This window comes from Cupressus sempervirens, chromosome 5 (assembly GCF_028749045.1).
Source record: "Cupressus sempervirens isolate cs-2001-9-10 chromosome 5, ASM2874904v1, whole genome shotgun sequence".
Lineage (NCBI taxonomy): Eukaryota > Viridiplantae > Streptophyta > Pinopsida > Cupressales > Cupressaceae > Cupressus > Cupressus sempervirens.
In genome coordinates, this window is record NC_143122.1 from 733,024,501 (window position 1) to 733,035,312 (window position 10,812).

The window sequence follows — 10,812 nt, forward strand, 5'->3', positions numbered from 1 at the left end:
AAAGAGGGGTATAGATCATAGCTAAGGTACAAGCCCTAGTGGCTACCTTAATCCCCTACAAACTAGAAGGGTCTAAAACCTATTAGACACCCAGAATAGGTGCTATAGAAATCACTTGCATCCCTACGCTAGCTAGAATTTGCACTCCTATTGGGATAGGAGGGGCCATATTGACTTCTACATAGGATTATTTAGGGACCAAGGGATTGAAAGGTCCCTTGCCCTTGCACCCAACAGTAACCCATTCTTTTCTTCCCCTTTAGTTAGTTTGGAAAGAGCTTCTTTAGGTGTGGGCTTAACCCTAGGCATAGCCAAAGGGCAATCCCTGATCTTGTGTTATATGAACTAGAACCTATAATAGGTGTTGGCTTATTGGAAAACATTTAAAACTCCCTAAAGAAACAAATATAGAACTAGTCTTAATCTAGGAAGAACTTATCCAAAAAATTGATAAATTAGTATAATCATTATCCTAACTACAACCTCAAACAACACTTTCCCATCTAGCGATGTTATAGCCTTCTTTAATGGTAGGAGAGAAATAAATAGAACTACTACTCCATCTATAATACTGAGATCAGTTATACTTAAATTAACAAAAAATAATGAAACTTCAGATATTTTGATTCATTTGGTAATTACTTGAAGCTAATCACATTACCATCATTATACTAAAAGAAACAAACATCTTACCTTTTTTAATACAGAAGGAAACAATAGAACTTCACTATCAACAGAGTTTGAGAGGGAATAAAATTGAGAGACCATGATCTTGACTTTTTAAAGTAATATTACCTATCTCTAATAACCAAGTAGGTATAACCATTAGCCCCCTCATTCGCTAATAGGTTAGCCTTCTTTTTTCCTTCCTGAAAGATGTGTTGAATCTTAGAGTCTTCAAACCTATCTAGAATATTAAGAACCTCTTCTATTTTTGAGTTCAAAACCCAGTTGGGCATAGCTATCCTTATTAGGACATTTAATATGATTCGGGAGTCTCCTTCAATAATAATATTAAATAGTTTTAGTTCTTGGCAGAGTTGGAGCCCTTCTTGCAAAGCTTCCCAATCAGCTAAATTATTTGTAGTAGGATTAATAGATTTGGCCCTTTTAGCTATCCACTCCCCTGAATCATTACTAATAATGTATCTAATAACTATTGAACCTAGGTTACCTTTGGATGCACCATCACAATTTAATTTGGATCATCCATTAGGAGAGGCAGTCGATCTGTACTTTTCCATAGCTTCCTTGTTCTTCTTTTAATAAATGAGCAGGAGGTTAATTAGATTAGACCAATTCTTCTTAATGAAGCCATCGGAGCATGAGAATGATCCTTCTTCTATCTAGTAGTTTCTGAGATATGAGTTTAGTCTCTCTACTATGATTTCTTCTATCTTCTTAACAATCTCTTCTAGTTGCATTACCTGGTCCCTAAATAATCTTCTATTTCTCTCTTTCCATACCTCCCATATGAGGATAGATGGTAAAATGTTCCAAATGTTACTATAAACACCACTATAGATATTAGTAGGCCATCCTTTAAGAAGATCCACTAGAAAATTTTGCAAAGGGGCAAACCATCCCAACATATTTCTAAGCCAATCCCAACAATGTTTGGTGTAAGGGCAACTAAATAAGACATGGTTTGTATCTTCACTATTTTTTCTACATAACACAAAATTAGAGGGGCCTTCATACCCAAGTTTATAGAATCTATCTACCATGAGGATTCTATTTTGATATCCTAACCATAAGAAGAACCCAACCTTTGGTAGAGAGGATAGGTCCCAACATAGATTGAGTGGAAGATCCACTTCATCCCAGTTTTGAAAGTTACTAACAGTTTTATATCCATTTTTCACACTATACTTTCCATCTTTAGATGCTGCCTAGACTAGTTTATCATTCCTCTCTACTTGTTTGGTTTTTCTACTTTTCATGATCTTTTCATATTTCTCTTTTACTGAGGCTTCCAGACCTATACTATCCAAAGATTTCCACACCTATCTAGAAGTACCATTTGTTAAGATCTTGGCTTTATAATTACTGACCTTGCAACCCCATAAGGAGGTTGGCTTTTCTTTGAGCTCTTTAGGAATCTACAAGCTATCTATGGGAGGAAGTCCATCCCATGAGTCCTCCTAGAAAAAGGCTCTGTCCCCTTTACTAGTATCCCACATGAGATATTTACTAATGAGAGGTCTAAATTCCTGCTCTCTGATCCTTTAGCGAGAGATTTCATCCTAAAAATAGAAAAGGGGTCTATCACATTAAGATACTTATAGTATATAATTTTAGCCCATTTTCTATTACTTTTCATGAAGAGACACCATATTAGTTTGGCACCAAATGCTTCATTCTACCGAAGTATGTTTTTGATACGTAGACCTCCAGATTCCTTTGGTTTACAAATATTGTCCCACTTTATAAGTGCAAGATTATTAGAGTCCTCACTTTTATTCTAGAGAAAGCTTCTAAGAATTGTTTCTAGCTTCATGTTGATATTCTTAGGTAGTCAAAGGTAGGATAAAGGATAACTAGGGATGCTAGACAGGATAGATTTAATCTTGGTAATTTTACCCGACTTAGTGAGCCATTTATCCTTCCCCCACCTATCTTAGACTCTAATTTGACCAAAATGTTTTGCCATACCTTGCTAGATTTTCTTTCTTTTTCTAGATTGATTCCCAAATACTTACAAGGAAATTCACCCTTCTTGAAGCCCATGATGTGACAGATCTATTTTTGTACTATTGGTTTTGTATTAACAAAGAAAATTTCAAATTTTCTTGCATTTACTTTTTGACCTGAGGTTGTCATATATAATTGAAGGATAGACCTGATGTTCAAAGCCTCCTTTGGAGTGCTTTCACTTGGCAGAATAGTGTCATATGAAAATTGTTGATGAGTAATATTAGGAATGTCATCTATTATAGATATTCCCTGAATATCCCCTTTATTGTAGGCATTGGTGATTACTCTCACAAACACTTCTACCATAAAGATAAATAGGAATGGAGAGAGGGGGTCTTCTTGTCTTATCCCTCTAGAGGCTTTGAAGAAGCCCTATAGGGTGCCATTTACAAGGACAGAGAACTCAGTGGTTGAGATACATTGATAAATAAAATTAATCCATTGGTGGGAAAAACCAAAAGCTTCAAGGGTTTTACATAGGAATCTCCAATACACCATGTCGTATGCCTTTTGGATGTATAACTTCATAAATATGCTTGCCCTTTTATTCTTGTATGTTGAATTGATTCTTTCTTGTATAATAAGAATACCATCTAGAATCGACCTGCCTAGAAAAAACCCAGTTTGTTCTTTAATAATAATTTTTGAAAGAAATTGTTTAAGTTTTTTTGCTAAAATTTTAGCTAGTATTTTATATATAGTATTACATAAGGCAATTGGTCTCAAATCTCCTAGGATTTTGGGGTCCTCCTTGTTGGCAAGTAGCATAAGAAAGGTGTGGCTCATCTCAAATAGAAACAAGCCATCATTTCTAGAGGCTTCAATAGCTTTCCAGAGGTCTTCACCCAAGATATACCGGCATTTCTGATAGAAGAATGTCTAGAAACCATCAGGACCTAATAATTTGTCAGGGTTTATATCAAATACTACCAATCTAACTTATTTTAAGGTTATAGGTTTGTTTAAAATTTTATTATCCTCAGAAGATAACATATTAGGAATGCCTTCCAACAAGCCATCATTTCTAGAGGATTCAATAGCTTTCCAGAGGTCTTCACCAAGGATATATCAGCATTTCTGATAGAAGAATGTCTAGAAACCATCAGGACCTGATAATTTTTCAGGGTTTATATCAAATACTACCAATCTAACTTATTTCAAGGTGATAGGTTTGTTTAAAATTTTATTATCCTCGGAAGATAACATGTTAGGAATGCCTTCCAAAAAATTTGATTGGGTTGTTATGTTGGACGAATCATAATTGTTTAATATATTCTTGAAATGACTAAGAAGGATTTTTGATATTTTGGCAAAATCCTCAAAAGTATTACCCATATGATCTTTAATTTTAACTATTTTACTTTTAGCTCTATTAAGGTGAGTGGATTTATGGATGAATTTAGTGTTTCAATCACCTTCATCTAGCCATTTTTCTCTTGAATTTTGTCTCCATAAAACTTCCTCCTTAGCTAATATGTTTTCTTGTTTGGCAAGTAATTCTTTTTCCAATAGATAACTATCATTGTTCATATCTTTCTTGATTATGTTTGTATTGAGATCTTTCAATATTTCCTCAATTTCTAGTTTTTATTTAAAAATATTATTGAAATGATCTTTTTTCCATTTAAGAATGTATTCTTTCAGCATTTTCATTTTAGAGACAATGATATACATTTTAGACCCTTTAAAAATGCCTAAATTCCACCAAGCTTTAATGAGTTCTAGAAAGTTTGAGTCTAAAATCTACACTTTTTCACACTTGAATGTGTTTCTAGCTAGTTTGGAAGGTTTTGAAAGAAAAAGTCTAACTAGAAAGTGATCAGATCAGCTATTGGCAGGATGGAGCATTGGATGTTAGCATTCATTTAACTTAATTCACCTTTGAGGAGAAACCTATCTAGCTTCTCTACAATATACATAAAGTCCTTCCTTCTATTATTCCATCTATAATTTACATTATTGAGTGGGATATCAATCAGATTATCGGTATCGCACCAATGTTTGAAGTATTTAGGAGCTTGAGAGGCTCTTTGATTACCTACTAATTTCTCATTGATTTTTAATATAGTATGAAAGTCTCCTCCTAGAAGGATTAGATCATTCTTGTGATTATTAGTACACAAGGTGAGTTCTTTCCATAAGCATTTCTTGTCTATATTACAGGTTGGACCATATATATTCACTAGAATAAATTGAAGGTTAGATTTGGTACTTCTAACACTACAGCCTAACCAATTTTTGTTGGAGTTTAAGATTTCTAAAGGGACTTTCTTGGGGTTCCATTTGAATCCTAAACCTCCATAAGCCCCTCTAGATTCATGGAAGATAGTATTCTAGCTACCTAGTTTCTTTTCTAACTTAGTACCCTCTTCCTTTTATTAACATAGTTTCTTGTATTAGAATAATTTCATATTCGAATGATTTTCAATTTTGTTTTAGTAATCTTTTCTTGCTAGGGGCATTTAAGCCTTAGCTTGTAGATTTTTTTAAATGAAATATCTTATATCTAATTAAAACATTATAAACTCTATATGAGAATATTCTTGACTCTGAGCTCTATAAAATGGTGTTTATATGTTATTAAACAAATATAATAAAAAATAGTAAAAGTTATTGAAATGCCACTTTTCTGAAATAATTGTATTTCTTTAGTACTTGGATAGAAACTAGTATAAAACATGTATTTAACAGACATTTCCAATTGGAAAAATGTGAGACCATATAAAACCTAGCTAGAATAAATTTATCTAGATCATATGTTTGGACAAAATTGATTTTTAGATAGAAATACAAAAATTTAGTCATCCTAATACGTCATTCTAAAAGGTGACACAGCTTTGTACTTTTACCCCCATATAAAATATAAAAACAAGCTATTTTTATTGAGAATCCCAAAGAGAAAATAATTGAATTGTCATAAGATTACTCATTCTTGATACCAATGGAGCTATATTGTACCATAGAAAATACTATTGCTAAATCCCCTAGTCTATCATATAACCCCTCTTCTCCTATTTTTATCCCCTTTGGTGATCATGTCATCTCTTAGATTATTTCTACTTTTTCCTATTTTAAGCTCAACCCTTCCATTGAGTATGTGGATTTAGGTCAAATTGGGAACAAGCTAGATGGGATACATAACCTCTATAGAGGACATGATGATATTTATAATAAATGGCTCATTCCACAACTATACACTACAATGATCAAGACCAATAGGATTGAAGTTATTTAATGGGTAAAAATTTAAGGGACTGGAACCTTAGTAAGGTGGATGATGTAAAGAAACTTGCAATAAAGAATATAACCATTTCCACATAACCCATAATAGCTCTAAAATAAATATGTAATTAAAATCCACATGCAAGAGAATAGAAAACATACTCACACAAAAATGTGACACAAGATATACCTTGGGAAACCCCAATTGAGGGAAAAACCCAGCCTCCAAAAGCATCCATCACCGTGTATTATTTGGAAAAAATAGCATTGCAATACAACCATGGAAGCCTTCAAAGCCATAGAAACCATGGATCAATCTATGTGAACAAGCATGAACCCACACATCCCATGCCATGCTTTAAACCTTCACAAATGCTCTTTTGGCTAACCTATCAAGCCTTGTCCTACTCAAGTCTTTCCCTTTTTTTGTCTTCTTCTTTTTCTCTCACACACCAAAAACTACCCTTATGGCTACTTATATAGTAGTGAGTCCCATAAAAGCACTAAGTGATATTACATAAACCATGTGCTACCTAACCTATTTACCCCACCTTTAATATTGGAAATTTAATTCTTTGTCTCAATATTAAATAATTACATGAAATGTTATCACAATGTTAGAATACATCTCATCAAGTATATCCTATAGGAATCTTTAGCACATCCATCTAGGTGCCACATTACATAATAAAATAAAATAATAAAATATAACAATATTATTCAATGTGTACAACACCTATTATCTCAACAATCTCCCACTTGTTGCATACATTGCATAGAGTGAATCTGTAGCCACATAGATAAACAAGGGAACAATCCCTCCCAGCACATCCACCATTATGGATCAAAGTACACCATGTGCTCCATCCTAGTACCTACAACAAAATCAAAGTATCTAGCATCTCAAACATGAATGAAGTCACCTTCTATTATGTCACTACCACTGAACATACATAGAAGCCATTCAAAGAGAAAGCCACCCAACCTGTCATATTAGAAGATCATAAAATCATTTACCAACTTAAATGCTAAGCACAAAAAACCTGATCCAAAGGTAATCACATGTATCTATAGTTGTTAAAATATCCATAGTTAAAATAGCACCCACATCAAATTTTGAACCCATCCAACTATTCATGCCTCCAAAGATATATCAAGTGAATCTCACATCATCAACATATCCAATCTATAACCTATAACCACAAGCCTCAAGAGAAATATATGCCACATATATACCAGGAAGCTCCCACTACAAAAGATAATGTCAAATATATAACCAATCCACTCACAAAATCTCAAATAAGTGAATTCATGTAGTCTCAAGGACAAGTACAATACATAAACCAAAAACCTACAAGAACAACTCTCATAAAAAGTCTCCAACACTCTCCTGAGTTCTCCATAGCCAATAGAGGAAAGATATAATAGAATAACCATGTCATCTCTCACATGACCCACATGAGCACAAACTAGTGATCACAATCTCTAACCAATCTCAAATCCAATGTATGTGAAACCAAACATCCAAGAAGATAACCAAGACAAGAGAAAAATGATGCAAATCATAACTTGTATCATGTCCTTCTACACACACCTCTAGATGTAAACTATGCAAGTATGATCTCCTCCGTAAAATCCCAACAAGAAGCCTCAACAATGCCCAAACCTTACCATATAAAATCATGGAGGTAAGCCTCTCACAAGAGATCAAACTCATAAACCATTCCAAAACCAAGGAATATACCCAATATAAAACCATCTTCCAAACTCAACCACCATAACAACATCTACAAATGGAGATAACCAGTGTTAAAGCATCTCTCAAATGAACCCTCCAAAACTAACTCATGTACCATAGATCAAGATCCATATCCATGAAAGACAAGCATAAATATAATGCACTTGAGAACAATTATGGGCTATACCTCTCAAGTAGCAAACCGCTGAGTAGATCAAGAGTGGGGAATAAGAATGCTCATCAAGATATCCAAGTCTCCAATGAAGAATCATCTACAAAAAATATACTCTCAAGTATACATTAGGTGACTAACCCTTAGACTTCTTGTTGAAACCATCAATTGTCCAAACAAATACTTCTCTAATCCAAGAGAAATCAGCATCACCATAGTCTCTAAGTATCCATGAGCACCTATAATCAATCAATCTATTCCAACTCCGAATGCAACATAGCAATATCATGAAGTATCTAGCTTATGATTAATGTACTCAATACCAAGAAACTAAACCAAGATCAACATCAAAGTTCCAACCATGGCCTTGAAAATATAAACAAGACAACATGATCTAACCGTCTCAATCAAAGAGATAACTTTCTCCATATGAACATACTATAACATGTCAAAAATTTAAACGTATATCAAGAGTATACCATGACATAAAAATGAAACCATCTTCACACCAAGGATAACATGCCAAATGAAAAAATAAACCACACCTTTACCAAGAACCCTGTGAGTCCTCAAAATGAAACCATCTCCACACACCATGAAGAAAAAACTATCTCCACACACCATGAAGATAACCATGAGTTTTCAAGATCTAACCATCTTCACACACCATGAAGATAACCAAGTGCACCATGCAAACATCAAAGATGCTTCTACAGCAACAAGATCTAACACAAACCTCCAACATCTACAAACACTCAATAAGTATATCAATGAAAAAAAAATCCCACTCAACTATGGTACCAAGTCACCTATGACATCATAAAACCCATCTCCTACATGAAGATCCTCTAAGTCTAAACTCACACAACCAAAGTGTCAATACCAAGTGAAAAAAAGATTCTGCATTAATCACCTCATCACTAGGAATTAATCCTGCATTATCACCTCATCACTATCACAAGCTCCAACTAAATCATGTATCTAGGCTATCCATAAAATCATAATGAAAAACCATCATCTAACCATCAAAGAACACAAAGTTCACATCATGAGCTCCATAAGAGAAATAAAATAACCATGATACTGAACCAAAAGGATATACCACCATAACTAAATCAATAATCCAAACCAATGAACATCAAAGATGTACTAGTATAGCCAATCACGTATACAACACTACAACTTGTAGAGCCAACAAGTCATCATACATATTCAAAGCAAAAATTGATAACCATATCATCATGAGACCAATTTGAAATATGAACTAAGTATACAATGACATCAAATCCAAATCTCCAAAATAATGTCAAATCTTCGCAATATATATCATACATTGTTTATATCAATATATCAACAAATAAACCATGCCAAACTTACACCAAATTTGAACCAATGTGTAGAGCTCTCCAAGAGCTTTTCATTGACTACTTGAAGTCTAAAGTATGACTTTGTATAACCAAGTTATGCCCTAGTTTGTGCTCAAAATAAATGACATCTAACTTTCAGGCTCTTAAAACCTAACAAAATGTCAAAATCACAGAACCAAACATACAAAAAGTTGTAGTACTTTGAATTAACTTTCTAACACCTATAAGATGTCTAAAATCCAATATCCTAAGAAAAAGTTATTGTCATTTTACTAAGATAGTATTTTTACAATTTTTGCTATGATTTTTTTGTGATGAAAACTTTAGACAGGATTAAATTTGACAGCCATCATGGGTGGAAACTAAAAAACTATTCATTTTCTCTAAACATGGCCAAACTAGGGCATGTTATATATCAAAAATTATGCAAATGTCAACCAGGATCTAATGGTCAGGTCTATTTTTACCCAGGAGGTCATTTTTGCAAGCTACCCCCAAAAACCCTCATTTAAATGAAACATCCAAAAAATCCTTTGTCCAACAAATTCACATGGCCAAAATCTACAAACATCCCATCATAATAGAAAACTCAAAACCCTTAGATCTACAATAAACAACTCATATATCTTCCACTTTCTTTTATCCTCTCATGCATTTCCATGGATTCAATCTAGGGTTACAATAATAAAACCATAGCTTTGATTTCATTTCTAAGGAAACTTGCAATAAAGAATATAACCATTTCCATATAACCCATAATAGATATGATATAAATATTTAATTGAAATCCACATGCAAGAGAATAGAAAACATACCCACAATAAAATGTGACACAAGATATACCCTGGGAAACCTTCATTATCAAAAAAACCCAGCCTCCAAAAGTGACGGGGACATGACCCAAGCACAAAATGGACACAACAAGAAAAGGAAAATTGTATTAACTATGAAAAGAAGCTAGCACATTCAGTACAGAGAAAATAGACTTCAAAGCATGCCCTAAGGGCTTACAATAGCATAAATCTGGAGATAATTTCTCCTTTTAGTACCTCCTCCCAACTCCACTCCGAACTACCTTTTACAATGCCAAAAATCTCCTTCAATAGAACTCGGAGGGTTAAGGACTAGGAATAAATTCTAGAAAGTGCTAGTAGGCATCCACCAACCAAATAGAAGGCTCCAGAAGCTTCATTAGAAGTTGACGCAAATCTAGAAGAATCCAAAAATGTTAACCGAACTTTCGGGAGGCATAACTTTTGAACCGTAGCTCTGATTGACGAACCGTTTATATTTTGGGAAAGCTCTCAAATTTCTCTATAGCCCTATGGATGAGCTTTGCTCCTCCCTCATTATTGGCCCTTTTTTAGGTCAATTAATGCCCCTAACCTGATTTTGAAGCATTCTTAGGAGGTCTCCAAAACTCAAAAAATTGCAATAACTTTCAAACCGTGGGGCTTTTTGACCGAATTCTTTTTATGGAATGCTCTAAATTACAATTAAATTCATCTAAAAAATTTACACCTTCTAGTTTACCAAAATGATGGCCCAATTACATACTCCTATTTTTTTAGCATTTACATGTATCCCAAGGTGTTCAAATACTCTATCCTAGAACA